Raw genomic sequence first — 7,874 nt, 5'->3', positions numbered from 1 at the left:
TTTTACTTGATTTGTTCTTGTTAATTTTCAAATGCAATATTAAAAGCTCCAGAGACTGTTCTGTAGAACATGTTTCGAAGGTTCTGGCGTTTTCTTTTCAGGGTAATGTTTGCAGCAGATTAAACTCCAACTCAGAAAGCAACTCAAACAAGGATAAGCACAACAGGTGGGCGGAGAGAGGCGCGAACAGAGGAAGACAGACAGAGGGGAAGTGGTGAGGATGCTTTACAGCCGAGGCAGCAGTAGGCTCTTCATTTCTCCGCAGTCAGAGTTCTGCTCACCTAACCCTGGTGTTGGTGTTTCCTCAGACCTGCATTCACCACCACCTTCACAGCATCCTGACAGCTCAGGTAAGACTTCTGCTTCTCGGCTTGTTCTTCACAGATCCAGCCTTTACCTCACTCTGCTAGCTGTAGGTTTCACCTCCTGGTGTGAGCAGCAGTGACGGCGCCACCCAGCTTGTCTGGCCCGTTTGTGGGTCGCCCTGCAACGGGAACATGAGCTGAAGATTATATCACAAGAGGAAATCAGCTCTCTACTTCCTCACTCAGAGGAACAAAAGCAAAAAAGCCTGCAACAAGCTTGAAAGGAGCACTTTCTGTCATTTACATACATGTAAAAAGGAGCAGGTTTAAATATTTGCCTTCCTTCACCTGAAACGTCAAGTTAAACACAGGCCTGTTTGCAGTTTACACCCAGCTCTCAGACAGCAAGCTTAGTCCTGGTGGAGGCCCTCATGAGAGCTACAGTACTTATCTTATACTTAGGAGGTGTTGATTTAACGTCAGGGTGTAGCGTGGGCATTTTAAAAATGGAAAGTCAACACCTAAATTAGGACATTATGAAGTATAAGTTACAGTACAGACTGAGAGTTGTACCAAAATGTATTGTTAGAACAAAGCAGAGCTAAAGTTTTCCTCATCAAACTAATTCTTATATCAATAAAAACAAAAAGCCCCGTTAAATCATTGAGTAACTGGGATTAATCCAAATCAAAATGTTTTGGATCAGTTCCACTAGCCCCACCGGACTGGATTACCAAGAGACCTGTAGAGTCAAGCAGTCAATTAAATTGGACCTGTCTGACAACATGAAGTAGGCTAAAAGATCTCTGAAAAGAACACATCGTGCTCCGATCTACACAAATACACGACCAAATGAAAAACAAAGTCTGTTCTGAGGTTTGGTGACAACAGAGAACCACAAAAACAAATCCAAAACATAATGGTTCCACCCCCATGCTTTACTTTGGGCATTTGTTTCTTTGGGTCAACATTTCTCTTTCTCTAAACATGATGATACCAAAGAACTCAATTTTGGTCTCATTTCTCTCAAGCCTTCACTGAATCATTTAGAATCAAGTTCTCCAACAGGCTTTAGACAGTCCTATATATGTGCTAAGGGTGGAAGATCTCAACCCATTACAGCGTAATAGACGGGTGTCTCTGTTCTCATCTGCCTTCAGATTATTAGCAAACTCCACTTGTGTTGCCTTGGGTTGGTCCCTCACTTTCCTCAGGATCAACCTCACCCCATAAAGTAAGACCTACAATGAAGCTCCAAACCAACGGTGACTGATGGTCATATTAAATTTTTTCTAATTGCCACCAATGGGGCCAGCCATTTCCAGGCTGATTTAGATCTACCATCTTGTCCATGATGTACTATTATTATTATTATGAAACCTTTGGTCTTACCAGTGGTGCTGAAAGGTTGGAATGAAAGAAACTGGTTCTGGGTTCTGTAGGCAGGTGGGATATAAGCATAATAACTGACTGACTGTGTGGCACATCGACTTGTAACCAATCCACTGGTACCAGAGGTCAGATTTTTGGGCCGGTTAGTGTAAACCCTGGTAGGGCAGGTTAGGTTGGGGATCCTTATTTTTCTCAGTGACACTAATTGACAGGGTTGTCCAAATCACCAAGTTAAAGTACATGTGGGCCACACCGATAAAATGTTTTTAATAAATAATTTTACAGTATTTTTTTAGCTGCTCGACAATAAAACAAACACTAAATATATTTTACTGAGACAAAATTCTTACATTTTTGTGGGGAAGGTATCTGGTACATCACTGTAGATCTGTAACATAAAAAGGATCTTTGAAGTTTGCTTCAGTGACAAAAAGGCAAACAATTGTATAAATGTTCTCAGTTGATTGAATAGAAGAAAAAACCTGTTCTTAGAATTTCATCTTTCTTCTGAAAGGTTTTCTGCATTTAGCTTAACGAATGAATGCACCCAAGTCTTGTTTCTGGTCATATTCACAATAAAATTTAACCAAAAGCAATAAGCTGGTTAATAAAAGATGAATATTATATGTTGTACATAACATTTTCCAGACTATTTTAATTTGTCTATAATTTTTCCGATGCCTAGCTTCAGTAAAAATCCTAGAAGTTTAAAAAGGGTCCATCTGCATCAAGCACCTATCCTGTTGGACCACATTTGTACGGGCCGCACAAAATCATTCCAAGGGATGCACATGGCCCATGGGCCACACTTTGGACACCCCAGGTCTAAAATCAGTTTTTAAATTTAATGCAAAGTTGTTGTTTTCTTTTTCTCTAAGTTGAAGACACAGACTTACCATAAAAAATGTGCTGAACTGTGAAAATATTCCTAATGGACGTGAACTACGAGCTTTGTTGTCTGAAATGTCCTCAGGGTTGTATAAGACATGCAAAGTCCACAATTAGAGGTTAAGTCTTGCTGAACCACGTTAAAAATTGCACTTTGACCCAGTAGGCAGCAGCTTGGTTTGATGTATGAGTCACCATAACAAACGTTTATGTCTATAACTCAAGTTATTATTTTTTTGTTGCTGTTTTGTTAACATAATGAAGATTTAACCGTGTGAAAACGATAAAAATTAAAGGTTTTATTGTTTTTATTTAAATGATACATTTTTCACCAATGTAATCTTAGTACAACTGAGGTTTAACTCAAAACTGTGGTAGAACAGATTGTTCTTTGACTAGACCAGTGGTCTACAACCTGCGGCTCTGGAGCCACAAGTGGCTCTTTGGACCTTCCTCAATGGCTCTAAATAACTATATATATATATATATGTGTATATATATATATATATGTATATATATATATATATATATATATATATATATATATATATATATATATATATATAAAATAACAAATACAGGTTCTAGCAGTTTTTCACTTTTTACATGGAATAGTTTCATTGAATTTAAACAACAGAATGACACTAAAAGTACCAGAAATATTTTTTGATATAATTTCTTGTCATTTGGTTAGAAACTGAAGCGTTTTTTTTACATCTTTTTTCACAAACATCCCATAGAAGATCTATCCATCCTCTTTTTGCATTTTTTTCTTTACTCTAAAACCTAAAAATAGAACTAAAATGGTGGTTCTTTAAAAATGGCCACAAATTTCCTATAGTAGATATTTATCAAAAATTAAAGGGTGTTTTCTTATAAAAGGTCAGGTAACATTTGCGGCTCTGAAAGGTTTGTGTGGAAAAGGTTGCAGACCCCTGGACTAGACCAAGCAGGATATTTGAAGGTTTGTTTTTAGCCACATTGTGAAGCTTTTCTCCGGTCAAGGTGTTGTTTAAACTTTAACCACCCACTGGGTCATGTTTTATCTTTTACTTCAGGCTTTTCTACCTCAAATATTAATACGTAAACTAATGAAGCTGTGAGAGAAGATCCCTGAAAGTTTTTTTCTTGACGACCCTCCATAACCCAGTTTAGCTCTCTGTGAGTCAAGACCACAAAACCACATCCTGAAGCAGAGACCTTAAAATAAACAGGGCTTCTCTGCGTGTCTGTGCCACTTCTTGCAAGTTCGCACTTGCTCGCTCCAAAACATTCATGACCTTCATTTTGCACTGGAGGTGTTCGCAGCTAATTATGAAGCGGCCGGGAGGAGAGAAGTTAAAGTTTGGGTACAAATGGCTTTTCTACACGGATAAGCCTCAGCATACACTGTAAATTGTTTATTGTTACAATTATCCAGTAGTTCCTATATTTTAATCAAATTAATGTAGAAAATCTAGAGTGTTTCACATTAAAACTGATTCTTCTGTAAAATGAGTCCATTTTTAGGCTTACTGTGGATTACAATACTGTGGAAACTGATAGAAATGATTCTTTAATTCATGCTACAGTTCCACTGAACAATCTAGAGCAGAACAATTTGTTTTTCTGTAGAATAAAGACAACTGATCTGGTGATGGAGTTGTTGGCACTGCTGCCTTGCAGCAAGAAGGTCATGGGTTCAAATCCTGACCTGGAGTCTTTCTGCATGGAGTTTGCATGTTCTCCCTGTGCATGTGTGGGTTCCCTCTGGGTACTCCAGCTTCCTCCAATAGTCCAGAGACATGACTGCTAGATTAATTGGTCTCTTTAAATTACCCTCAGGTGTGTATCCCTTTAATGGACTGGCGACCTGTCCTGGGTGCCCCCCGCCAATGAGTGCTGCAGATAGGTATGGATATAGATCGATATATGACTGGCTGCATGAAATGGGTTCAAAAGTTATTAAAACATTAAAAGTGCAGCATTTCCATTTATTGTACGTTACAAACTTTAAACAATAAAAAATGAAGTGCAACTAAAATATTGTAACAGGATCTTACTACATAACAACCATTTCAATATATGACCTGGATTCAGTAATGCACGAGAAGAGCGTTAATAACTTTATTGAATTAAATAATTTTTTGCTTCTGATATTTCACCAAATTTCATAAAATATGAGAACATCTCACTGACAGATCCAAACGTTAGAGATCCCAGAACAGGAGAGGGTGGGTCGGGCCTGGCTGGAAGACGCTGGAACCAACTGAGGAGTTTAGAGCCACCAAGTAGATCACTAATTCTGCTGCATATAAAACACGAACAAACAAGAAAATCATTCTCTGCAGCATAAACCTGAGAACAACTAGCAGGTCAGTAAAGCCATATTAATCTGGTCTCTGAGTAATTAAATTCAATTCAGTTTATTTATATACACTGCTCAAAAAAATAAAGGAAACACTCAAATAACACATCCTAGATCTGAATGAATGAAATATTCTCATTGAATACTTTGTTCTGTACAAAGTTGAATGTGCTGACAACAAAATCACACAAAAATCATCAATGGAAATCAAATTTATTAACCAATAGAGGCCTGGATTTGGAGTCACACACAAAATTAAAGTGGAAAAACACACTAGAGGTTGATCCAACTTTGATGTAATGTCCTTAAAACAAGTCAAAATGAGGCTCAGTATTGTGTGTGACCTCCATGTGTCTGTATGACCTCCCTACAACACCTGGACATGCTCCTGATGAGACGGGGGATGGTCTCCTGAGGGATCTCCTCCAAGACCTGGACTAAAGCATCCGCCAACTCCTGGACAGTCTGTGGTGCAACATGACGTTGGTGGATGAGCGAGACATGATGTCCCAGATGTGCTCAATCAGATTCAGGTCTGGGGAACGGGCGGGCCAGTCCATAGCTTCAATGTCTTCATCTTGCAGGAACTGCTGACAAACTCCAGCCACATGAGGTCTAGCATTGTCCTGCATTAGGAGGAACCCAGGGCCAACCACACCAGCATATGGTCTCACAAGGGGTCTGAGGATCTCATCTCGGTACCTAATGGCAGTCAGGCTACCTCTGGCGAGCACATGGTGGGCTGTGCGGCCCTCCAAAGAAATGCCACCCCACACCATTACTGACCCACTGCCAAACCTGTCATGCTGAAGGATGTTGCAGGCAGCAGATCTCTCTCCACGGTGTCTCCAGACTCTGTCACGTCTGTCACATGTGCTTAGTGTGAACCTGCTTTCATCTGTGAAGAGCACAGGGCACCAGTGGCGAATTTGCCAATCCTGGTGTTCTCTGGCAAATGCCAAGCGTCCTGCACGGTGTTGGGCTGTGAGCACAACCCCCATTTGTGGACGTCGGGCCCTCATACCATCGTCGTGGAGTCAGTTTCTAACCGTTTGTGCAGACACATGCACATTTGTGGCCTGCTGGAGCCAAACCCAGCTATCCTTAAGTAAGGGTCAGTGTACATCCTGTCAGTCTGGTCTAATGGAAGACCAATAGGCCAAATCCCACTGCCTACTATAAAAAACATATAATACTATAATAACTGGACACAAAGCTTTCTTTAAGCTATGTGGTAATATGGACTGGAGAGTACAGACACCACTTAGATGGCCACTGGCTTTGACTTCCTATCCAGCCTAAGAAGTTAACAAACCAGGGTGCAGCGGATGTTGTAGCAGTAGAGCACGCGACCCATATGAATACAGAGGCTTCAGTCCTTGATGCAGTTGTCCCTGGTTCGAGTTCTGGCCCCAGCGACCTGTGCTGCATGACTTCCCCCTCTTCTCACCCCACTTCCCATCTGCCTACTTTCAAATAACAAAAATAAAGGCCACTGGTGTCAGAAATAAAATCGTAAAAAACAAAGAAGGTAACAAACCAAATTTAGGGGCATCAAGATGATTTCTACCACGTCCCAGCTCATACACTACGATGTTTAGCATTTAATATGAAGTGACGAGGGGTAGAACACCACTTCAATAAGTAAAAACCTATACATGTCACTTGCAATTTATATGTTCATGCTTCCTAATTAAAAGCAGCAATATTTCCAATCATACTAGATATTTCAGAGGCAGCTTCAATAAAAATTGAAGTATAAAAAGTATTTGTTTACAAGTAAATTTGCATCCAAGCATCGGATAATGCTACCTCTACGCCAAAATGTCAAAAGATTGAAGAGATTTTTAGCAGGGTCGGGGTCTCAGGGGGGGCTGGGTGGACGGCACGCCTCCAGCCCTGGCCTACAGGGGGCCCGGATGGGAGGTAGGATTAACTTTCTAACTACCAGACCTCTATCAGGTCCGGTGACAGTTAGAGAAAGACAGCTCTCTACTGGATGTCCCCTAATGAGCACCGTACAAGCCTGAGAAAATAACTCGTCTCTACATGGGGTTTTAAAGGGTGTCACAGTCAGGACTGAGTGATGGTTTCTAAAAGCTATATAAGACCGACTGACTTTAGCGATGTATTAGGTGTAAAATATTGAATAAAACGTTGTTCTGCATGACCGGCTTTATTTTCACTCTTACATTTAACTTTATGGCACGCAGATTTTCAAGTGGATCACCGATATTTTCTCCAAGTGTATTTTGGGTAAAACTCGTCACCAACTGTCCACCAACGTCATCATCGGTCACTAGGCAACAGATTGTAAACTAAGTGGAGCATTTTTACCGACATGAGTGGCACTTCATACAAGCATAAAAGAGGAGCAGCAAAGCGAAAAGAAAAGGAAAAGGAGAGCAAGGAAATGCCAAGTTACAAAAACTGGACATGGACCTGGAGATGAAGCCGACTTTTTTGTTGGCAGCGATTCAGGCCCGCCAAAACGCCCAGCACAGCCAGGTTAATTACGGGTAGCCATTCTAACAATCACTTTTCACAATGTGTGAGTTAGTTGTCGACTGTTGGTGGCTGTAAACTGTAGTAGCCCAGCCCAGCCCGCCTAGCTTATAGCCCATTTTTTTCTCTCTCGGCGGTATAGCGGTGATGTCAGGGACTCAGCAGTTTCTGGATGCTCCAGGGTCGAGCCAGACCTGGTGCCGGACCAGCAGCCCCCCTCCTCACCCGCACTGGACACTGAAAATGAAAGCAGCAGCAGGTCTGCTCCTGGTACAGGTGAAAACCCTCATCTGGAATGTTTTCCGACTGATCGGGCCAATTTTGCTGAAAACATCCAGGACGCCATCATTAAAAGATATATCTTTACGATGGGCCCATGCAGACCCAAAGGTCCATTTCCCACTGATAAAAACAATCGGTGTTTTTCGGAAGGTTAT

General features: G+C 41.1%; 1 protein-coding gene across 1 annotated transcript in view; it reads left to right on the top strand.

Annotated features, from left to right (window-relative positions):
- Positions 1-237: 237 nt before the first annotated feature.
- Positions 238-7,874, top strand: part of pip5k1ba (phosphatidylinositol-4-phosphate 5-kinase, type I, beta a) — a 34,402-nt gene continuing 26,765 nt past the window's right edge. The window contains exon 1 of the mRNA XM_047371995.1: positions 238-350. The gene's annotated coding sequence lies outside the window, so the exon portion shown is untranslated. The remainder of the gene's footprint in view (positions 351-7,874) is intronic.

The sequence above is a fragment of the Girardinichthys multiradiatus genome, chromosome 8 (genome assembly GCF_021462225.1).
Source record: "Girardinichthys multiradiatus isolate DD_20200921_A chromosome 8, DD_fGirMul_XY1, whole genome shotgun sequence".
In the NCBI taxonomy this organism is placed as follows: Eukaryota; Metazoa; Chordata; class Actinopteri; order Cyprinodontiformes; family Goodeidae; genus Girardinichthys; species Girardinichthys multiradiatus.
Note: the sequence above shows the minus strand (reverse complement) of the source record. Positions and strands in the feature narration are given on the sequence as shown.